At 46.2% G+C, this 23,855-nt stretch overlaps 8 non-coding genes across 8 annotated transcripts; 2 read left to right on the top strand and 6 right to left on the bottom strand.

Annotated features, from left to right (window-relative positions):
- On the bottom strand, positions 1-82 carry trnas-cga (transfer RNA serine (anticodon CGA)). The gene has a single exon. It is a non-coding gene; the product is annotated as a tRNA-Ser (tRNA).
- Positions 83-5,691: 5,609 nt separating this feature from the next.
- On the bottom strand, positions 5,692-5,773 carry trnas-cga (transfer RNA serine (anticodon CGA)). The gene has a single exon. It is a non-coding gene; the product is annotated as a tRNA-Ser (tRNA).
- A 1,389-nt stretch (positions 5,774-7,162) lies between these two features.
- trnas-uga (transfer RNA serine (anticodon UGA)) lies at positions 7,163-7,244 on the bottom strand. The gene has a single exon. It is a non-coding gene; the product is annotated as a tRNA-Ser (tRNA).
- A 963-nt stretch (positions 7,245-8,207) lies between these two features.
- Positions 8,208-8,289, bottom strand: trnas-gcu (transfer RNA serine (anticodon GCU)). Its single transcript has one exon. It is a non-coding gene; the product is annotated as a tRNA-Ser (tRNA).
- Positions 8,290-17,125: 8,836 nt separating this feature from the next.
- Positions 17,126-17,242, top strand: LOC148634391 (U5 spliceosomal RNA). The gene has a single exon (XR_015933549.1). It is a non-coding gene; the product is annotated as a U5 spliceosomal RNA (small nuclear RNA).
- A 391-nt stretch (positions 17,243-17,633) lies between these two features.
- LOC148634392 (U5 spliceosomal RNA) lies at positions 17,634-17,750 on the top strand. Its single transcript, XR_015933558.1, has one exon. It is a non-coding gene; the product is annotated as a U5 spliceosomal RNA (small nuclear RNA).
- Positions 17,751-18,507: 757 nt separating this feature from the next.
- LOC148634393 (U4 spliceosomal RNA) lies at positions 18,508-18,649 on the bottom strand. The gene has a single exon (XR_015933617.1). It is a non-coding gene; the product is annotated as a U4 spliceosomal RNA (small nuclear RNA).
- A 233-nt stretch (positions 18,650-18,882) lies between these two features.
- On the bottom strand, positions 18,883-18,996 carry LOC148634394 (U5 spliceosomal RNA). Its single transcript, XR_015933538.1, has one exon. It is a non-coding gene; the product is annotated as a U5 spliceosomal RNA (small nuclear RNA).
- Between the last annotated feature and the right edge of the window lie 4,859 nt (positions 18,997-23,855).

Here is a 23,855-nt window from a genome sequence, read left to right on the forward strand (position 1 = left end):
CGTAGTCGGCAGGATTCGAACCTGCGCGGGGAGTCCCCAATGGATTTCGAGTCCATCGCCTTAACCACTTGGCCACGACTACAGCGAGATCGCCATCGCCGCATTCCTCCTTTAATCTAACACGGAGTGCCACGTGGCTGCGGAAACCTTTTCAAAGTCGCTCTCCGTTAAAAAAAATAAATACCTTTGACAAAATACGTGCCGGCAGATAGACACGCCTCAGAGGGTTTAAGGCTGGCTTCACGTTCAAATGATAAAGTCTCCCCGTCCGGATGTCAAAATGCAGCTTTGGCAGACAGAACAAACAGCAACAAACCACAAATGTGGATAAGGATTTTACAAGCTGCACCACACTGCACTTTCAAAAGCATTTACATTCCTGTTAGACGCAGGAATTGCCTTTGATTTGCGTGCTTACAAACGCCATGGAAAACGAAACAAAACAAAAGCCCTCAGCTCCTGCACTTGATTATAATGCCGTTACGTGTCGAAGCAGGAATTTACGTCATCCTACCACTGCAACACGGGGAATAGAGGGAAATGAGCACACGCTACGAATCGTCTCAATCACTCCCTAGAGTCGTAAGGCGCATTGAAGGGTGCACCCCCATCATTAATCGTTGCGCCTCTGTGAAAGGAAAGCTTTTGAGCAGTCTTTGAAACAGCTCGGATGAAACACTTGATTGCTTCCATGTGCATCTGGAGCCCATTTCTTATTTTCACTTCATGCCGCCCAAAGCATTTCTAAAACAGGAGATTCGCGTTTGGGAATGCGCCCTGCCCTACAAATAAAACAGGTCTACGGGTCTGAAACCTGCTCCACGGAAAACAGCTCTGTTGCGCATTTGATCAAAGGGAGAGTCGCTGTTCTTACTTTTTGATGACATAACACCCAAAGGGGCTTCTTTGGAGCTGTATTCCAACCAGCATCCTAAAGTTTCTTGGCGGTATCCTTTGCAGTCCTCTGTTTGGTCAACAAGGGACAGAAGGGGGCAGCTTTCCTCACACATACAGTGCAATGTACTGTAGTGTTCCCGTTCATTGAATTCGCAGTTCTGCATCAGACCTCTAACTCGTTACATTAGCTTGGATTTAAGCCATTAAGCAGGCTTCTAGTGTATAAACGTCTAGAGGAATCACAAACTATTTGAGAGGCCATCATCCCAGGGGGAACTGACAAAGTCTATCCCTAAACACCTAGCGCAATCTCTCGAGAGACTGTCAAAAATCGCTTTCTCCGTTTGCGTTGCAAGTAAGTGAAAACACGGTCTCAAACCAGAGCCACTTGGCAGCAGCGGCACGTAAATACTGTTACTGTCACTGCTCGATACTGACGTTAGCCTACTATACCATGTTCAGCCACCGCTAGGAAATGTACGGCTCTAGTACTGGAGCAAACAACAGGAGGGCCAAAGGCGCACGGGCACACATGGAGAGTGACGAGAATGGGACTCGAACCCATGCGTGCAGAGTACAGTGGATTAGCAGTCCATCGCCTTAACCACTCGGCCACCTCATCTAGGAAACTGGGCTGTCCAGACATGGGTTGCCGCGCTCCAGATGATCTTTTTCTTTTTTTTCCCTCGTACTCGAGGGTCATTTTCCTGTTCCACATGCGATTTCAACATTTTCCTTGGGAGATGTCAAGCCAGCAAGCCACTACTGTGGTTCAGTGGCCATTGTGGAGTTCAGTGGCCCTGTTGTACACAGAATGCACATTGAGCTCCTTGGACATGAAAAGTTCCAGATAAAAGCCATTTGTCATCCTTTCTCTTGGTGTCGATGTTGCTATTGTATATAAAGGTGGCAACTTGCTCAGCGAGCAGGCGGAGCACACACCGAATGCAGATGTGTCTGAGTGGTGTGTCCAAGTGGCTGCAAAAAAACAGCACTCCCGGGGCGCCGTGGCTTAGTTGGTTAAAGCGCCTGTCTAGTAAACAAGAAATCCTGGGTCCGAATCCCAGCGGTGCCTTTTTTTGTGCTGTGTTCTCGAACAGAACTGGTCATTATGGACAACCGCATACGCCTAGACTTAATTAAATGCAAGTATTCATTTCCTGTCTTGAACGACTTGTTTTTCTTAAAATGGATGCAACTTGCAAAACATGAAATACAAACCTCGCTAATCAGCGCTCGCGGCTGGCAAAAAAAAAAGAAGTCAGCAATGTTTTTTTCTTTAACCTTAAGCCTGCTAATGGAGAAGAACCTAGTCGCCATATCACATACATCCGTTTCAACGATAAGAAGGTAACAACTATCCTCACTCGAGAGTAAATCTCACGTTGAGGGCATATTTTTTTCCACTTTACCATGAGTCGGGCTCAGCTACACAGAGGCGAGAGCAGAGCAATGAGGTCACGGGGACAGGGGAGTCACACGCTGGCAGTTTGAACACGCGGAAGATCACTGAGGGATCCACAGTATGTGGACCCTCCGTGCGCCATCATTCCACACTCCAGACTCTGAATCCTGCCATCCGAGTTAAGATCTCGGCGGAACCTGAGGCGCAGTTCTTTCTTAAAACGTAATCTGGTGAGCATTTCTAGAATCGTACTTGTATAGATGCAGCCTTTAATGTGTTGCTAGGTTAAAATTTATGACTTCTTGTATTTCAGTAGGCAACTGCCCTCTTGATTTCGGATTTAATTTCTTTATTACAGGGGCGCTTTTATGATGACAGAGTCATGTTCAGGTACTTTGCTTGATGGAGGAAGCTCATTTCGGACTCTGTGATCTGCTCACCTGGAAAGGTCTGCTGTACTACTACAAGAGAGAAGTAGAGTCTGGAGGAAGGGACAATTTTATGATGCTTTGGAAGGTAATGTTTTTTTTTTCTTTGAAATCGAAAATGAATCAGAATATCAGTGCAAAAGACAAACTCTTGGTTTGGTTTAAAGAGATATGGTTTTAAAACAGACAAAATGTAGAAAACAGGTGTTTCTCACTTTTGGAAAAGAATGGACCGGGGGTAATATTTTACTAGTTGCAGTGCTAAGCTCACTGAGTTACAGTCCTGCACTGTCACACCAGGGCCAGTGGTGCAATGGATAATGTATCTGACTATGGATTAGGAGTTTGGAGGTTCGACTCCTGCCTGGCGCTGGTTGTTTTTAAACACATCAGCCTACTCCCTAAGTAGCCTGTGCTACTTACTGCATTGTAATCGTACCCAGTAAGAGATTTCCTTCATGTAAATGAACTGCACCTGACAGCTTTAGAAAAACACCTGGCCTCAGTACGGTGCAGAGAGCTCAAGTTGTGTATAATGTAATAATTTAAGTAGAATAGATTCTAATAATATAATGATCCAGTGTGTTGCACTACTTCACTGCTTCACTGCTCTATGCCGTCTGGAAATAAATCCTCAGACTACTTACTGCCCTGGGCATGTACCAATAAATTACAGGAGCACATCTATATATCACTGCGTTGAAGCAGGAGACACAATCACTGCAAACACATCCTAAATACAGTGTTCCAGCACCTTTGACCTCATCCAGAACGTATAATTTCTTGAAAGGAATTGCTGTCCGAATGCACATCTGAATCCCAATCAGAATCTCTAGTAAAATACGATCATTTGTGAAACAGGTAAATGTCTCAGGGGCCCATTCCTCATTCTCAAGACACATGTATGCAGTACGTACACCATGCATTGAGCAATAGGGATTAAAGACACCACAGGTAAGGTTAGAAGACATTCTGACTATATTCTAAAATATTGGACTCATATTCTTATGATGGCAGACATGATGCTGTGTTTAAAACCGGGGTTAATGGACATTATATGACTGTCAATTCTGTTTTGTTTTGGAGACTCTTGGCTGCCTATGTGGTACAGTGCAGCGTGAAGAAAACATTTTCCAAAACTGTGTCAGCTCAAAAGTTGTAAGAAAACCTTTCCAGCTGCTTTAACTCTCTTCATTTTTGTCATTTAATTGTCTGTCGGCACTATGTGGTAGCGTTGCATGACAACCCATCTCACCACGGAAAGGAACCTAACAGCTTTTGTAAGAGAGGAGAAAAGGACCTGGCCTGTACGGAGATCGAACCCACGACCTTGGCGTTATTAGCACCACGCTCTAACCAACTGAGCTAACCAGCCTCACGACAGCCATCCTCTCTGTGCTGCAAAAAATCGAACTCAGGGAATTTCTTTTGCCCTCCTTTGAATAGAAAGCCGTGTAATTCAGTGTACAGGCTTTCTCGTGCAGTTTCATGGTTCTTGTAACCCAAATCCTACACTGGCCTGAAGTGCCCCCCATTTCACAGAATTTTTCAGCTGATTTAAAATGTACCTAAAGGAGAAGCATTATTGAAGACGATCAATTACCAAGAGCTTTTGTCAAAGGTTTTGGTGGTCATTTTTAATGACCACAGAGCGATGTGACCTCGGTTTTACATCTCATCCAAAAGACAGCGCCCTTTTACAACACAGCGTCTCCGTCACTATGCTGGGGCATTGGGACCCGCACAGACCTCAGGGTGAGCGCCCCACCGCCGGCACCATTAACACCGCTTCCAGCTGGAAGCTTTGTTTTTCCCTGTAGCTCACCCTCATCCGGGTACTGACCTGCCTCACACCTGCTTAGCTTCAGTGGGTTTTCAGTTGCGAGTTGCAAGGGGATGCAAGTGATGGAGCAGCTAGCTGCAAAAGCCACTGCATTGGCGGGGAATCAAAGCCGAGCCTCCCGCGTGGCAGGCGAGAATTCTACCACTGAACCACCAATGCTCAGAACCCGGGCCTTCAAAAAAGACGCTTTTTTGGTGCTCTGTGCAAAAAGCGTCGACATCTGCTTCCAGCTGTAAAATGCCATTCGCGGACGCTGAAGAACTTATTTGCAAGGGAGCGGGTACAAGCAATTTGGCATTTTAAAACCACCAGGAACACCGAACAGGCGCGCTTCTTTGCTTGCGCCGAAACACAACGACAGGAGGTGGACAACGTAGTCGGCAGGATTCGAACCTCTTTCTGTCTATTATATACTAAATGTTCTCTTGTCTGTCTCTTGTTTGTATAGAACTGAATGTCCCTGACAATGTACTGTTAGTTTTAATTGAAGAACGGCATTTGTGTTCAAATATATCAGACAAGTTTACGTAACTGCTCATGCGACACTCAGTTGTAATTAGTCAAGAAATAAAGTCGAACAACAGCTGCGGGTTTGATTCTGAACGTATCAGATTGCAGCACCTTTTACTTCCATTGACAAATGATAGAGATTCGAAGAGAGATCCTTCAGACCAGCAAGCAAACCCACGGCTATTTCGGTTTTCTATCTAGGCAACGTTGGTGTCTGCAATAGCATACATGAAAGCGTGATGCAATTTCTGTGGCTAAATTTGTTGCACGTCATGCACAGTAAGAGTGTTTCTAACACCAAATAAAAAGTCAACAATTAGCGATCACGCCTTCTCCTCGGTTAACCCACTGAAACCCTTGCTGTTAACAGTTCTTTAATGCATGCTTTACGAGCACCTACATATTGTGTCGGTTCTTTCAGTTTTATTCATTAGGTTTTCAAAGGCATAAGTAGAACACCAGAGGTGCGAACGCAAGATGTGTGGTTATCTGAAGAACTCATTTCCATGGCAGCGGGGCCAAGCTATTTAGTGTTTTCATAGTACCAGGGAAGGAGAAGCGGCACTTCACCTTTGCCGCGCAGGCACAAGGAGACGTGCGGCAGACGCCGTAGTCGGCAAGATTTGAACCTGCATGGGGAGTCCCCAACGGATTTCGAGTCCATCGCCTTAACCACTCGGCCACGACTACAGCGAGTTCACCATCGCCGCATTCCTCCTTTAATCTAACACGGAGTGCGACGTGGCTGCGGAAACCTTTTCAAAGTCGCTCTCCGTTAAAAAAAAATAATACCTTTGACAAAATACGTGCCGGCAGACAGACACGCCTCAGAGGGTTTAAGGCTGGCTTCATTTCGGAATGATAAAGTCTCCCCGTCCGGACATGAAAATGCCACTTTGTTACACACAAAAAAAGAATCAACAACAGAGAAATGCCCACAAGCATTTGAAAAGCCGCACCACGTCGCACTTGAAATAGCTCTTACATTAGTGGTAGACGCAGGAATCGCATTTTTATTTACGCTCTTACCAACGCGATGGAAAGCAAAACAAAGCAAAGCAGAGCAAAACAAAACGAACAAACGAAAACCCTGCACATAACGCCGTTACGTGCCCAAGTGGTATTGTACGTCATCCTAGCACTGCACCCCGGGTCGTACGGTACATGGGAACGAGCACACGCCACGAATCGTCTCGAATCACTCCCTACAGCTGTAAGGCGCCTTGAAGCGTGCACCCCCAACATTCTTCTTTGCGCATCTGTGAAAGGTAAACTCTTGAGCAAACTCTGAACCAGCTCTAAGGAAACTAATCCGATTAGACGTAACTTTGACTCATCTTTTTACGCTCAGTGCTGGATTGCTCAAACTCCAGCTAGGGTTAGGGTTAGCATTACCACGCTACTTAGACACTTTGTTTACGCTCAGTGCTGGATTTTGGGAACTTCAGGACGAGTGGGAATTTTCTCCTATCTGTCCATTCTGTTTTGTTTTGGAGACTCTTGGCTGCCTATGTTGTACAGTGCAGCGTGAAGGAAACATTTTCCAAAACTGTGTCAGCTCAAGAGTTGTAAGAAAACCTCTCCAGCTGCTACAACTCTCTTCATTTTTGTCATTTAATGTGACACTCGATGTATAACTGGAGCCTCACATATGCAAATGGTGCGGCTCCAGTTCGACACCCAGTTCGACACCACTTTACAGTATATGACAAAAGCATGGCAAACTGTGCCGGACCAGCAGATAACTTCCGCTTATTTTGACCATATTAAACATTGGAAATCTTCCCACTTGCATTTGTGACACTTGATTTTGGCTCCACCTAAGAAACTCTTAAATCTTCTAACACTTTTCTCTTCTCCCGCAACACACTTGTCTGTCGGCACTATGTGGAAGCGTTGCATGACAACCCATCTCACCACGGAAAGGAACCTAACAGCTTTGGTAAGAGAGTAGAATTACCTGAAGAACTGCTTTCCATGGAAGCAGGACCAAGCGATGTAGCATTTTTATAGTACCAGGAAAGGAGAAGCGGCACTTCGCCTTTGCCACACAGGCACAAGGCGACGTGCAGCAGACGCTGTAGTCAGCAGGATTCGAACCTGAGCGGGGAGTCCTCAATGGATTTCAAGTCCATCGCCTTAACTACTCGGCCACAACTACAGTGAGCTCGCCGCCGCCGCATACCTCCTCCGGAGTGCGAGGTGTCTGCGGAAACCTTTTTAAAGTCGCTCTCCGTTAAAAAAAAAATACCTTTCACAAGATACATGCCGGCAGACAGACACGCCTCAGAGGGTTTAAGGCTGGCTTCACGTTCAAATGATAAAGTCTCACCGTCCGGATGTCAAAATGCAACTTTGGCAGACAGAAAAAAAACATCAACAAACCACAAATGTGGACAAGGATTTTACAAGCTGCACCACACTGCACTTTCAAAAGCATTTACATTCGTGTTAGACGCAGGAATTGTCCTTGTTTTGCGCGCTTACGAACGCCATACAAATAAAACAGGTCTACGGGTCTGAAACCTGCTCCACGGAAAACAGTTCTGTTGCGCTTTTGATCAAAGGGAGATTCTCTGTTCTTACTTTTTCATGACATAACACCCAAAGGGGCTTCTTTGGAGCTGGATTCCAACCAGCATCCTAAAGTTTCTTGGTCGTATCCTTTACAGTCCTCTGTTCGGTCGACATGGAACAGAAGGGGGCAGCTTTCCTCACACATACAGTGCAGTTCTGCATCAGACCTCTAACTCGTTTCCTTAGCTTGGATTTAAGCCACGAAGCAGGCTTCTACTGTATAAACGTCTAGAGGAATCACAAACTATTTGAGAGGCCATCATCCCAGGGGGAACTGACAAAGTCTATCCCTAAACACCTAGCGCAGTCTCTCGAGAGACTGTCAAAAATCGCTTTCTCCGTTTGTGCTGCAAGTAAGTGAAAATGCGGTCTCAACCCAGAGCCACTTGGCAGCAGCGGCACGTAAATACTGTTACTGCCACTGCTCGATACCGACGTTAGCCTACTATACCATGTTCAGCCACCGCTAGAAAATGTACAGCTCTAGTACTGGAGCAAACAGAAGGAGGGCCAACATCTAACAGGCACACGTGTCAGACATAGAGAGCGCCGAGGATGGGATTCGAACCCATGCGTGCAGAGCACAATGGATTAGCAGTCCATCGCCTTAACCACTCGGCCACCTCGTCAATGAAACTGGGCTGTCCAGACACGGGTTGGCACGCTCCAGATGATCTTTTTCTTTTTTTTCCCTCGTACTCGAGGGTCCTTTTCCTGTTCCACATGCGATTTCAACATTTTCCTTGGGAGATGTCAAGCCAGCAAGCCACTGCTGTGGTTCAGTGGCCAGTGTGGAGTTCAGTGGCCCTGTTGTACACAGAAAGCACATTGAGCTCCTTGGACATGAAAAGTTCCAGATAAAAGCCATTTGTCATCCTTTCTCTTGGTGTCGATGTTGCTATTGTATGTAAAGGTGGCAACTTGCTCAGCGAGCAGGCGGAGCACACACCGAATGCAGATGTGTCTGAGTGGTGTGTCCAAGTGGCTGCAAAAAAACAGTACTCCCGGGGCGCCGTGGCTTAGTTGGTTAAAGCGCCTGTCTAGTAAACAAGAAATCCTGGGTCCGAATCCCAGCGGTGCCTTTTTTTGTGCTGTGTTCTCGAACAGAACTGGTCATTATGGACAACCGCATACGCCTAGACTTAATTAAATGCAAGTATTCATTTCCTGTCTTGAACGACTTGTTTTTCTTAAAATGGATGCAACTTGCAAAACATGAAATACAAACCTCGCTAATCAGCGCTCGCGGCTGGCAAAAAAAAAAGAAGTCAGCAATGTTTTTTTTCTTTAACCTTAACCCTGCTAATGGAGAAGAGTTAAACGACCGAGTCTATGCAGCTTAAACGGTGCTCACGTCGGGTTCTTAGCTGAAAGGGTGATAAATCCCGCTCACCCCAGTCCTTAATCTTTTAAAAGGATACAAAATTGAACCTAGTCGCCACATCACATACATCCTGTTCAACGATAAAAAGGTGACATCTATCCTCGATCCAGAGTAAATCCCACGTTGAGGGCATATTTTTTTCCACTTTACCATGAGTCGGGCTCGGCTGCACAGAGGCGAGAGCAGAGCAATGAGGTCACGGGGACAGGAGAGCCACACGCTGGCGGTTTAAACACGCGGAAGAAAACTGAGGGATCCACAGTATGTGGACCCTCCGTGCGCCATCAGTCCGCACTCCGGACTCTGAATCCTGCCATCCGAGTTAAGATCTCGGCGGAACCTGAGGCGCAGTTCTTTCTTAAAACGTAATCTGGTGAGCATTTCTAGAATCGTACTTGTATAGATGCAGCCTTTAATGTGTTGCTAGGTTAAAATTGATGACTTCTTGAACTTCAGTAGGCAACTGCCCTCTTGATTTTGGATTTAATTTCTTTATTACAGGGGCGCTTTTATGAAGACCGAGTCATGTTCAGGTACTTTGCTTGATGGAGGAAGCATATTTCGGACTCTGTGATCTGCTCACCTGGAAAGGTCTGCTGTACTACTACAAGAGAGAAGTAGAGTCTGGAAGAATGGACAATTTTATGATGCTTTGGAAGATAATGTTTTTTTTTTCTTTGAAATTGAAATGAATCAGAATATCAGTGCAAAAGACAAACTCTTGGTTTGGTTTAAAGAGATATGGTTTTAAAACAGACAAAATGTAGAAAACAGGTGTTTCTCACTTTTGGAAGAGAATGGACCGGGGGTAATATTTTACAAGTTATATAATAGTAAAATATTATATAATAGGGGTAATAGTCGCGAGGGGCTTCAGCTTTTTCGTGCTTAATATGGTGCGCTGTGGCCACGGCAGATATGGGATCTATAAAAGCCGAAAATTCTCCGATCATTGCCTGACACAGCTCCTCAAAGCTATTACAGACCTCAGGTCCTTGTCTAGACATCCACTCGTGGACCGCTCGGCTGGTAGTTTTCCTTACTAACATAGCCTTTTCCTGTTCGGACGCTTCGGGCATAAACTGCAAAGTATATCTCAGCTCATCAATGTAGGTCTCCACATTATTCCCTGACACTGTCGGGTCAAACCTTTCTACATCTTTGGCTAACTGCCTCAGGGAGTGGAGGTTAATTTTTACAGTTTCTCCGTGGGCAGGGAGACGGCCGTGATCAGGAGCAGGGGGTCTATGCCTGAATTGAATCGCCCTTGCGTCTCGCGCAGGACTCGGCGATCTCCCCCATGCCGATCCGACCACAGACCCTGGCCGGGAGAAACCTCCTGGGTGAGCGCTCCGGGTTGCTAGGTGGGCTGGCATGTAAGTGGGATCTAGCCTGTTTTGCTTCCAGTACGGCAGCATCTAACTCCTTTTGCCTTTCCTGGCTGAGCTCATTTAAACTCTCAATTTCTTTTTCTTTTTCTTTCAAGCTCGCTTCTAGGTCTCTCCTAGCTACCTCAGCCGCAGTTTCTCTAGCAGACAGGTCATCTAATTTACCTAAAACTTCCCTGAGTCTGTCTTCACTTTCCTCACTTTTCACTCTCTTTTCTCTGATTATATCCAACAACTCAACTCGCTCCGCCTTATATCTTTCTAGCTTTCCCTGAAGCGTTTGAAACTTTGTCAGCTCGGACAAAGACAGTTCCAGCTGTTTAGCTAGATTTAAGGCGAAACTAGATAGGACCTGAACTGCGTTCACAGACCCTCCTGTGTTAAGCTGGTTCGCTACCTTAGCTACTAAATCTACTTGCAGCTTCTCAATATCATCAAAGTTCAACTTTTCGATACCGCTCCAGTAACCAGGATTGTCGTCGCTAGAAATAGTACTTATAAGCGACTCCACTTCAGACATTTTAGCAGCCATTGTCATTACGTCAGAGAAACTTTAAGAGTATTACTTTTTTTCCTTTTACCAAAATACAGTATGGAATCTAAACACCCGAGCAGATGGATTTCCAATCAGCACACGTTACACTAAACGCTAGAAAACAGGGGGATTTCTTTACGCAGTTATCAGCACACCCGGTATTCGCGTATAAAAGCCACGGTGCTGTGCTGAACTTGAACTCACAGCAACATCAGTTATTCTGTGCGATTGAGTCTCATTTCATTCTAAACTCGCCCACCCAGGGACGCCATTAAATGTAGTGGTTTGATGGGTTTACTGAGACACTTATTAATTGTAGCAGTAATCACGAGGTTGTTCGTTGGGGCTTTTAGAAAATCAATCGCCAGAACAACTAACAACGCACACACACGGGTTCAATACACGAGATACATTTATTAATATAAATTGTGCACCAAACATATACTAGTCTGCCTGGATACGAGCGGCAGACCTTACTGTGAGGGTTATCAATATACAAGATATATAATCTCGAAGAGATGCAAACACAAAGAGATACACAACAGAGAATATATGTCAATATATATCGTTCGGTTACCAAATCGCTAATCAGTGTTATTACCCATTGTTACTCTAAACTCGGAAGTAAATACATTACTCATGAATTAAATTGATAACAACTTGTGTTGAGGTACAATTGAATTCTCGAGACGCAATGTAGAACATGGGGTTAACTTATCCACTGTGTATGGATTTGGAATTTCCCGGCACGAACACCAAACCAGCTGACAAGCTCTGTTGCAGCCTCTGTTCCAGCGGTTGTCCAATGGGCGTTGTGTCGGCGTCCTCTGGCTACCAGCCAACCAGTCAAGGTGCAGCTCGGAGTAGGACGGGCGGAGGAATCTGACTGCGGCGCGCAGGGCAGTCGTTGCTCCGAGGGGATCTACCAGCAGTCCGGCTGGCTAGTAGAAAGTCTCTATGCACAGAGTGTGACCGCGAGTCCTCACAAGTCACTCTTTTGCCTGGGAAGAAACTGGTTCGTTCCCGGTCCAGCGCTGCTTCTGAATAAGCTATTCAGGTTGTCGACGAGGGTCCAACTGTAGGCTGCCGTTGATCAAACGGAGCATTCACGTTAGTAGAATTCTGAGTACGTACGGGATGCTTGGCCTCGCGCTTAGAACAAAGTCCAAGTCCCTATGCAGACAACAGCAGTTGTCACGTGATTGTCTCTGAGGATGCGCGAAAATGGCCAAGGAGAGCCCCGATCTGAGCTTGCGCTCCCTTTTTGACCAAGACACAGATGTGTGCTGATTGGTTGAGAGTTTGGCGGGCATTGGAGACCCACGTGGTATTACCACGCCCTGCCAGTCCCTGATTGGTTGGTCAAGGTGAGATATAAGTCACTTACTCTTGACACTTAAGAATGCAGTCCAGATGTCCATTCAGCACTCCCTAGACAGATAGGCGCCAATGGATGACCATTGATCATGATAGCCAGGCTTAGCTAAGTGCATCTCTGTCTGGGAGCTGTTCCCTATCAAAAGAAAACAACTTAAATCAGTCTGCATGAATACTTTCTCTGTGGCTGCACCACAGAGATGGGGGGTGAGATGGGGCTTCATTTAGGACAGCATACCAACGCTTAATTCTGTCTTATTAACAAGCATTGCCGCTACACTTGTATCCCAACTTTTGCAACTCGCAACTGAAAACCCACTGAAGCTAAGCAGGTGTGAGCCAGGTCAGTACCAGGATGAGGGTGAGCTACAGGGAAAAACAAAGCTTCCAGCTGGAAGTGGTGTTAATGGGCGCTCACTCTGAGGTCTGTACGGGTCCCAATGTCCCAATATAGTGATGGAGAAGCTGTGTTGGAAAAAGGGCGCTGTCTTTTGGATGAGATGTAAAACCGAGGTCATAGTGCTCTGTGGTCATTAAAAATGACCACCAAAACCTTTGACAAAAGCTCTTGGTAATTGATGGTCTTCAATAATGCTTCTCCTTTAGGTACATTTTAAATCAGATGAAAAATGCTGTGAAATGGGGGGGCACTTCAGGCCAGTGTAGGATTTGGGTTACAAGAACTATGAAACTGCACGAGAAAGCCCGTACACTGAATTACAAGGCTTTCTATTCAAAGGACAAAAGAAATTCCCTGAGCTTGATTTTTTGCAGCACAGAGAGGACCACTGTTGTGAGGTCGGTTAGCTCAGTTGGTTAGATGGTGGTGCTAGTAACGCCAAGGTTGCGGGTTTGAGCCGCGTACGGGCCAGGTCCTTTTCTCCTCTCTTACCAAAGCTGTTAGGTTCCTTTCCGTGGTGAGATGGGTTGTCATGCTACGCTGCCACATAGCGCCGACAGACAAGAGTGTTGCGGGAGAAGAGAAATGTGTTTGAAGATTTAAGAGTGTCTTAGGTGCAGCCAAAATCAAGTGTCACAAATGCAAGTGGTTGGATTTCCATTGTTTAATATGGTAAAAATAAGCTGAAGTAATCTGCCGGTCCGGCACAGTCTGCCATGCTTTTGTCATTTACTGTAAAGTGGTATTGAACTGGGTGTCGAACTGGAGCCTCACCATTTGCATATGTGAGGCTCCAGTTATACATCGAGTGTCTCATTAAATGACAAAAATGAAGAGAGTTAAAGCAGCTGGAGAGGTTTTCTTACAACTTTTGAGCTGACACAGTTTTGGAAAATGTTTCCTTCACGCTGCACTGTACAACATAGGCAGCCAAGAGTCTCCAAAACAAAACAGAATTGACAGATAGGAGAAAATTCCCACTCGTCCTGAAGTTCCCAAAATCAAGCACTGAGCGTAAACAAAGTGTCTAAGTAGCGTGGGAATGCTAACCCTAACCCTAGCGTAAAAAGATGAGTCAAAGTAACGTCTAATCGGATTAGTTTCCTTAGAGCTGGTTCAGAGTTTGCTGAAGAGTTTACCCAGTGGGCACTGATTCGTCGAATATACGTATATTAACGGCGAAAATACGGCTATACGTATATATACGTCGCCTCGACGTATAATCAAAGTCGAATTGCAACCGTAAAATCGACGACATTAATAAACGCATATATAACGTCGAAAACACATCTAACACAGTGCCTGAGGCTTTTTACTGTATGTATCGTGTGTGCCGCAACTAGGAGTATACGGCACTCTGCACAGTGTACGAAGTAAATTATTTTCGCAGTAATTAATTTACACGTGTATAATAAATATAGTAAATATAATAAATTAATTACTGCGAAAATTACTTCGTACACTGTGCAGAGTGCCGTATACTCCTAGGTAAGTTAGGTACATCTTTTTGCCCAAAACTGAAGGGGCGACATTCCTCCCTCCCCCCGTGATGCCAGGCCTGTCCCCATCCTATTCCATAATGTCATTATACTGTATATAATACCATACAACAGTGACCGATCCTTACTAACTGCATGCGTTAAAATTGCACATCAGCTCATAGCAGGGGGCACATAGCCGCGATGTATTATCAATGTTAAATTTCAACCATAATATCGACAACATTAATAAACGCATACATTGAGAAAATATCGAACCCAGCATATTTTCCGGTTATATACCACAATGCATTGCTAGTATTCGTTGGTCACCATTTTGGACACGTTTTTCAAACGTAGAAGTATATCCGCAAATATCTCAGCAATCCTCTTTTGACGAGTAAGTATGAACAATAATAATACTATCTGAATACATACAGATCTTTCTTAATATTATTTTGATTAAAATAGTAAGTGAATAAGCAAAAAATGGCACATAAAAATAGTGGAGCTTTTTAAACGTCTGTACTTACTGCGCCCCATAAGAAATCGTTTGTCCCCATTCAAAAGAGGTTGTGCGATGTCCTGCAGCGTTCGCAAAGCAAACCTTTGACAGTTTGAAAAGAGGAATTTATTCTGCTTCCTGTGCGTGCAGTAGTTACAAAGTTGAACGTCTTTACACGATCTGCTGCAGTTTTCAGTGGGCGGGCGTTGTCAAATGGCTTGGAAAAACGCACTGTGTTTCGGCTCGGCAAACATCGTGAGCAGTGTCCTGCATGTTTTCTGTGTATAGCTGTCTTTTAACGCATACAGAATTCATTCGAAATGGGGAATGGTGTGAATGGGGAAGATGACACTAAATCGTTCTGCCGTTTCTCTATTCTTATTCTATGTTGTACTTTCAAACTTTGGGTACTCTTTAATTAGGACAGACTTTATTGCTCAACTTCTATGATGCAAGCCAAATTTTATACATTTATTTCAGCTTTGAGCTTAGTAAACCGTTCATTTTTTAGATTATACTAAAGAAGATATTAATCATCATTAATTTGGGAAGTAATATTATATAATTTTCTCCTAGCTGCGGTGCTGAAGTCCCGCCCTAAATCAGCAGAAAAAAATAAAGGAGCACGCAATGTGTTACTTGAAGAATGCATATGCAAGGCAGGGGGCCAGGAGATCTGGACACTGAAAATACTAGGTTTTTGGTTCTAACTGTTAGGACAATTACACAGGGTTTGCAAATAGTGGACAAAAATCGTCTTAACTTCCATTGTAATATTTTTTTTCTTGGAAATATAGAAGTTGTACATTTTAAAATGTATATTTGAATCAAAATGTGGTTTTGAGTTAGTGTGTTAATGTAATTAGTTTGTGTTTGCCGTTACTATACTGTATATTGCCATATTACCAGAATTTGTAGCTGAAGTTTAAGACTAGTTGTGTTTTTTATGATTATTGCCCATATGTTGATTGTTGATTGATTGTATACAATGTATAATTTGAAATACATATTTTTCAGGTGTGAATGTGTATTTTCAGAATAAATTTCTAAACCAAATCATTGGGTTGATTTACTAGTTTCTACACCTGTAAAACCTAACTTTGATGTATAATAGACCTCTACCCATATACGTATAATAGACCTCTAAAGTTATCCGTATAATAGACCTCTAACCATATACATATAATAGACCTCTAAAGTTATCCGTATAATAGACCTCCAACCATATACGTATAATAGACCTCTAAAGTTATCCGTATAATAGACCTCCAACCATATACGTAGAATAGTCCTCTAAAGTTATCCGGAACTCCTACCATATATGTATAATAGTCCTCTAAATTTATCCGTATAATAGAACTCCAACCATTTACGTATAATGAACATCTAATCATAGACGTATAATTGACGTATAACAATAGACGTATATTAGAATTTCATTCTAGACGAATTGCAGACCACATTTAGACGTCTAAGGTATGCGTTTAATAGACGTATATTATACATCTTTTGCCCACTGGGTTACGTCTCAACAGAAACGCTCTTTAGCTCTTTCAGTGTTATGCAGAGAACAGCGTCTGTCGAGATCACTTTTGAGTCAGCGCGAAACGCCGTGTGCTGTCAGTTTGATTTCATATTGCTCGTAGCGGCGCCCGGCTTTTGTCTGTCAAACGTTAGGTTGCGCTTCTTCATGCTGCATCGTCGGCATGAGTGGAGCTTTTTAAACGTCTGTACTTACTGCGCCCCATAAGAAATCGTTTGTCCCCGTTCAAAAGAGATTTTGCGATGTCCTGCAGCGTTCGCAAAGCAAACCTTTGACAGTTTGAAAAGAGGAATTTATTCTGCTTCCTGTGCGTGCAGTAGTTACAAAGTTGAACGTCTTTACACGATCTGCTGCAGTTTTCAGTGGGCGGGCTTTGTCAGATGGCTTGGAAAAACGCACTGTGTTTCGGCTCGGGAAACATCATGAGCAGTGTCCTGCATGTTTTCTGTGTATAGCTGTCTTTTGACGCATACAGAATTCATTCGAAATCATTGATTTCTCCAATTATAAAGGGTCCCTTAAAGGATGAGTCAAAGTAACGTCTAATCGGATTAGTTTCCTTAGAGCTGGTTCAGAGTTTGCTCAAGAGTTTACCTTTCACAGATGTGCAAAGAAGAATGTTGGGGGTGCACGCTTCAAGGTGCCTTACAGTGCGTTGTTTCCGACACAGTGTGGCCGGGTGTTTTCCGAGTTATCGCACGGATTGGGCACGCCCACAAGCCGAGAGCCGCAGGCGATGAGCCCGGGGCTGAACGGGCCCCACTGGCTAGTTTGTAAGGCCAGGTGCATTGCCAACCACGACCGGCAGCGCAGAGGCTTTGAAGGCGGTCTGGGCTCCTGCAGCTGTGCAGCCACGCACTCTGGTTTCTCTTCATCTCGTACAAATCTTTCGCCTTTTATTAAAGATTTCCGTGGAGAGGAGCATGAATAAGTTCCATGCAATTTTTGTGCTTCCCTGCCTTCGGGTGGGGCGCAGCCTGGCTGGTCAAAGAGAGAAAACAAAAACGTTCGCAATCACTCTTGTTATGGCAATTGTGGCCGTCTGCTCCGCGAGTCCTCGGTCTCCGGCTGTCTGATTGGCGCTCTTTTCTTTGGGGGGCGGGAAGTGTCCGGCCGCAGGGGATCTTGGGACCTCGCTTTGCATAGCGGCTTCCCAGAGTGCGTCGTTTCCGGCACAGTGTGGCTGGGTGTTTTCCGAGTTATTGCATGGATTGGGCACGGCCGCAAGCTGAGAGCCGCAGGCGATGAGCCCGGAGCTGAACGGGCCCCACTGGCTCGTTTGTAAGGCCAGGTGCATTGCAAACCACGACCGGCAGCGCAGAGGCTTTGAAGGCGGACTGGGCTCCTGCAGCTGTGCAGCCACGCACTCTGGTTTCTCTTCATTTCGTACAAATCTTTCGCCTTTTACTAAAGATTCCCGCGGAGAGAAGCATGAATGAGTTCCATGCAATATTTGTGCTTCTCTGCTTTCGGGTGGGGCGCAGTTGGGCTGGTCAAAGAGAGAAAACAAAAACGCTCGCAATCGGTCTTGTTATGGCGATTGTGGCCGTCTGCTCCGCGAGTCCTCGGTCTCCGGCCGTCTGATTGGCGCTCTTTTCTTTGGGGGGCGGGAAGTGTCCGGCCGCAGGGGATGTTGGGACCTCGCTTTGCATAGCGGCTTCCCAGAGTGCGTCGTTTCCGGCACAGTGTGGCCGGGTGTTTTCCGAGTTATCGCACGGATTGGGCACACTCGCAAGCCGTGAGCCGCAGGCGATGAGCCCCGAGCTGAACGGGCCCCACTGGCTCGTTTGTAAGATCTGCGGCAGGTCGTGTAAAGACGTTCAACTTTGTAACTACTGCACGCACAGGAAGCAGAATAAATTCCTCTTTCAAACTGTCAAAGGTTTGCTTTGCGAACGCTGCAGGACATCGCACAATCTGTTTTGAACGGGGACAAACGATTTCTTATGAGGCGCAGTAAGTACAGACGTTTAAAAAGCTCCACTCATGCCGACGATGCAGCATGAAGAAGGGCAACCTAACGTTTGACAGACAAAAGCCGGGCGCCGCTACGAGCAATATGAAATCAAACTGACAGCACACGGCGTTTCGCGCTGACTCAAAAGTGATCTCGACAGACGCTGTTCTCTGCATAACGCTGAAAGAGCTAAAGAGTGTTTCTGTTGAGACGTAACAAGCTTGTTTCTTTCTACCATGATGTTACCATGACAAAATCTGTCTTTAAACACCTTGCTCAGTCTCTGACGAGACTGTCAAGAATTGCTTTCGCCGATTGTATTGCAAACCGGCGGAAGCGGGGTATTGGGAAAAGTTTTCAACTAGCAATAATCGCGCATCGGCTAAACCTCACAGGCTACGATACTGCCACTGCGCAAAGCTGACGGTTGCCAGGCAACCGCGTGGATCCTATGGAAATCGTTATCAATCGTCTCATGGCATGTCGTTGCTGTAACGCTTCATATTTGCGGCCGGACACTTCCCGCCCCCCAAAGAAAAGAGCACCAATCAGACAGGCGGAGACCGAGGACTCGCAGAGCAGACGGCCACAGTCGCAGTAATAAGAGTGATTGTGAGCGGTTTTGTTTTCTCTCTTTGACCAGCCCAGCTGCGCCCCACCCGAAGGCAGGAAAGCACAAAAATTGTATGGAACTCATTCATGCTCCTCTTCATGGAAATCTTTAGTAAAAGGCAAAAGATTTGTACGAGATGAAGAGAAACCAGAGTGCGTGGCTGGACAGCTGCAGGAGCCCAGGCTGCCTTCAAGGCCTCTGCCCTGCCGGTCGTGGTTGGCAATGCACCTGGCCTTACAAACGAGCCAGTGGGGCCCGTTCAGCTCCGGGCTCATCGCCTGCGGCTCTCGGCTTACCTGGCAGGGGAGATACCTTGATCAGCCTGTAGTTGGAGTAGTTGGATTGTTTTCTTGTTTTGTGGAAGCAGTGTTTGTTTTGCAGTTTGAGATGGCAACCTTTGGATCCCGCAAGAATGCTGTACGTTTTGAGCTTTTGGATGACCTGTTCATGGATCGTATGCAGTTCAGCAGAAAAGTGTTACAGAAGGAACTTGGCTTTGAACCTCGGCACTTGGATTTCATCTTTGCTCTCCCAGGTCAGAAAGCATTTGAGGTTGTATTTGGTACCTATCCTCTGTTTGAACAATGCGTGGATGTGTTTGAGGCAAAAAGAGGGAAAGTTCCTGCACTTGAGAAGATCAACTTGCAGCCTCTGACACAGAGAGAGAGGAAAACGGTGCATGTTGTTATGTTCTCGGAACTGGCAAAGACGGAGGACATTCACACCTGGCTTAACCAGTACTGCACCGTCCACCATGGAACTGAGGTTAGAGATGTTGACGGTATAAAAACAGGAGCAAGGAAATTCGAGGTTCGCTTACTACCGGACAATGTAAATGGAGGCTTAAGGCACCTGCCCTCTACAATCCGGCTGGGCGCCTGCAATGGCTATGTTTTTTATGTGGGACAACCAAAGGTGTGTCGGCGCTGTGGTGCTGTGGGACACCTGGCATCTTCCTGCACTGTGAAATGCTGCAAGACCTGTGGCAAACAGGGACATTTAGCCTCTGACTGTTCAATGCTGCCAAAGTGCAATTTATGTGGCTCGGAAGGACACGTTTTTAAGAACTGCCCTCACGCCTACGCCAATAAACTCAAAATGAGAAAGGATGAGGCAGTGCTTGTTTCAGCCAAACCGGCCCGAAAAGCCAAAGCAAACAACAAGTCAAACAAAGAACCCTTGTTGGACAAAGAGTCTCAGCCTCCAGCCAGGATCAGTCCTGCTGTGGCTCCGGGGCCGGTGGAAGAGAAATCCACTACGCTCCCACAACCGCAGACTGCACCAGACAAGCACGAGGGTTTGAAAACCCCCGAGAACAGCGAGGACCCCTCCCCCACTCCTGCTCCTCAGAACGAGGGCCAGTGTGGGGCCCCCCGGTGGAGCGGGTCCAGCGACGATACCCAGGATTCAGCGGAGCTGCTTTTCTCAGACTCTGCAAGTGCTACAGATGCCCTCCTCTCCTCCATCCAGTCCATCACGGAGGATCTGCAACAGCTGGTGGGTGAGGGGGAAGAGGAGACTGGTGCATCGGCTGCACCCCTTTCCCCTCAGTGCTCCCAGGAGCTGGACTTGAGGAAAAGGAAAAATGACTCTGTTTTCTCCCCGAGCGAGGAGGAAGGAGAGAATGGCGATGGGGACAGCTGGAACCCCTCCACCCCTCCCTCTACCCCCTTCCTTGAAATGGACTCCGTGAATGCTTTTACTGCTGCCACCCTGATGAAGGCTCATTCAGAGGATGGCTGGCAGGAAATTGGTAAGAAGAAAAAGAAAAAGAAGAAGGTAACAGGTGAGACCGAAGAGAAATGTGTTTTGTAAAGACTGGTTCCACTTTCTTATGTAATATGGCTCTAAACATAATTTCTCTTAACACCAGAGGTATCAATGACGGAGTTAAATGTCAGTGTGTCTTTGATTACCTCCAGCAGAGAGAGGGAGATGTGTTGATGTTGCAGGAGTGTGCTTTAGCCTATCAAGAGAGGTATAAAAGCTTTGAAGATAGGTGGGATAAAGGGCCTTCTGTTTGGTCAGGGGACAATAACAACAGAGCCTCTGGCGTGGCCATTCTTTTCAAAGGATGGGCTTTCAAATTGAAAAGTATTCAGAGGGTCATAGATGGCAGGTTGCTGTGTGTGGATGTGGAATGGGGGACCGTTAACCTGCGGCTAATCAATGTGTATTGTCCTACTGACGTGGGAGGAAGGGTGGAGCTACTCAAGGCACTCTCTCCCCTATTGTTAAGTAGCACAGACGTGATAGTGGGAGGGGATTTTAATTGTATCTTAGAGCACACAGACAGGCAGTCTAGCTCTCCGATAAAATTGGATTCCAGCTCACTGGCCCTGCAAAACTTAGTTCAAGACTTTAAACTCTCAGACACATATAGATGTATATATCCCACAACAGCAGGATATGCATGGTCAGGGAGGAATAGCAGCTCCAGAATTGACTATTGCTTTGTCTCAGAGAGAGTGAAAGTTGTTGGGGTCACTCTTCAGCCTGTCTTCTTCTCAGATCATCAGGCTTTAGGGTGTAGAGTGGAACTCCAGGGCGGGACTGTCTTTGGCCCAGGCCTCTGGAAACTCAACACAAAGCTGCTAGAGAACGAGGGGGTAGTATCCCGCTACAAGGAGAAACTATCACAGTGGCTGTCCTTGCAGTGTCTGTACGGGTCAGTAGGAGAGTGGTGGGAGGAGGTGAAGATGAGGACAAAGACCTTTTTCATGGCTGAGGGAAGGAAGGCTGCTGCCAGACGGAGAGGAGTGCTAGCCAGGAAACAGAGGCAGCTGCAGCGTCTCTACACGATGCTGCACAGTGGCTTCGATGTGCTCGAGGATATCACCCTTTTAAAAAAGGACATCCGGAGCATAGCCGAAGAAAGTAGTCGAGGAGTGCTGTTAAGAGGCAGAGTGCAGTTCTTGGAAGAAAATGAGAAGTGTACTCGCTTCTTTTTCAGGAAAGTGGTAGCCTCCAAGTCTGTCATGGAAAGTGTAGTTGATGAGGAGGGACGAGAGAGAACAGAGCCGAGTGCTATCCTCTCCTGCACCAAGGCCTTCTACTCAAGACTGTACAGCTCTACAGAGGTAAAGGATGAAGAAATTCATTTTTTTACCTCAAAGCTAGAAAACGTTTTGAGTGAAGAAGATAGGGAAGTACTTGAGAGGGATTTGACAGTAGAAGAGCTGAGACAGGCTATGGAGAGCTTACAGAAGGGGAAAACTCCAGGTGCTGACGGGCTCCCTAAAGAATTTTATTGCACCTTTTGGGATCTGCTTCAGGATCCGCTACTGGTCCTATTCGAGGAAAGATATAAGACAGAATTGCTGCCTGACTCCTTAAGAGAAGGCACTATCTCTCTCTTGTTTAAGAAAGGAGCAAAAAATGACATAAAGAACTGGAGACCCCTCAGCCTGTTAGGCGTGGACACTAAGATCCTGTCCAAAGCCCTTTTCCTGCACCTACAAAATGTAGTGGCCTCACTGGTAGGGAAAGAACAGACTTGTGGGATAGCAGGACGCCTGATGAGCGACAACCTGGCCTTGTTGAGGGATGTCTGTCTGTACTCTGAGGATCGCTCCCTCCCTCTTTGCATTTTAGGTGTAGACCTAGAAAAGGCCTTTGACCGCCTAAACCGGCAGTACTTAACATCGGGACTTGAGCACATGAAGTTTGGCCCCATCATGAGAAAGTGGATTAACCTGCTGTACACAGGTAGCAACAGCAGAGTCATGGTTAATGGCAATAGATCACGCCCCTTTGAAGTCTGTTCAGGGGTGAGGCAGGGCTGCCCATTATCCCCCTTGTTATGCGTTTTGGCTATGGAGCCCTTAGCCTGTGCCTTGCGCCAGGATCAGGCCATTAATGGGATACCAGTGCCTGGAAGTGGGGGAGGAGAGGTAAAGACATCTCTATACATGGATGACGTCACCCTGCTCCTCTCTGACAATGCCTCAATTAGCAGAGCTCTGCAGTGCTGTGATCGTTTCTCTTTGGCTTCCTCCGCAAAAATTAACAAATCTAAGAGTGAGATTTTTTATCAGAACTGGAGGGAGCCAAAAGAAGGACATGATCTCAGGCTGCAAGAGAAGAGAATTAAGGTCCTGGGGGTGTATTTTGGAGAAGAGATGGGAACAGTAAATTGGCAGAACAAATTGCCAATCTTAAACAAAAAACTGATGCAATGGAAGGACCGAGACCTCACCATGACAGGGAAGGTGCTGGTCATCAAAGCCGAGCTCTTGCCTGTCTTGAATTTTCTGGCTTCTACCTTCCCAATCCCACACCGTGTTGCGGCGGTGATGAGGAGATTGATGTTTCAATTTCTATGGGGTGGGAAGCAGGAAAGACTCAGAAGGGAAATAATGTACAGGCCGCTACCCTCAGGGGGGAAGTCTGTCCCAGATATTGCTACGAAGCTGCTGTGCATTTTCCTGGCCTCTGTGCTGAGAGGCTTTGCAACAGCACCTGCAGCGCGTACCTGGACTTATTTTTCCAGGCTCTGGGTAGGTAGGGAGGTGTTCAGAGTGTGGGGTGTCAGACCCAAGCTGGACGTCCCACTCTCTGACACATGCCCTGCAATTTATGGGACAGTTAAAAGTTTTCTAAGATCTCACCCAATTGGCCATATTCCCCTCCGAGATGTCAGCGTCCAAAAACTGGAAGATTTCGTTGCACCCCAGAACAATAGGCAGACCCATGTGGGCATTTTAACATCAGCCCAAACAAGGAAGGTGTGGAAACACACATCCTCTAAGTTTCTGTGCAACATTCACAGAGATTTAGCCTGGAGTGTCGTCCACCAGTGCTTACCGGTACGAACTTTCTTGTACCGTAGGGGCCTCACCCCCAGCCCTCGCTGCGTTAGGGTGGGCTGCGGCGAGGAGGAGACTGTATCCCATCTCCTGTGGTCCTGCTTTTTTGCTTAGGCCTTCTGGGCACAGTTTGAAGATTGGTTGCTGGCTCTCTCGCCCCAATTTACCCTGACCGCTGCTTTCGTCATATACGGCATCTCTCCTGTC

Source organism: Lepisosteus platostomus, unplaced genomic scaffold (genome assembly GCF_059453375.1).
Source record: "Lepisosteus platostomus isolate fLepPlt1 unplaced genomic scaffold, fLepPlt1.hap1 Scaffold_32_H1, whole genome shotgun sequence".
Lineage (NCBI taxonomy): Eukaryota > Metazoa > Chordata > Actinopteri > Semionotiformes > Lepisosteidae > Lepisosteus > Lepisosteus platostomus.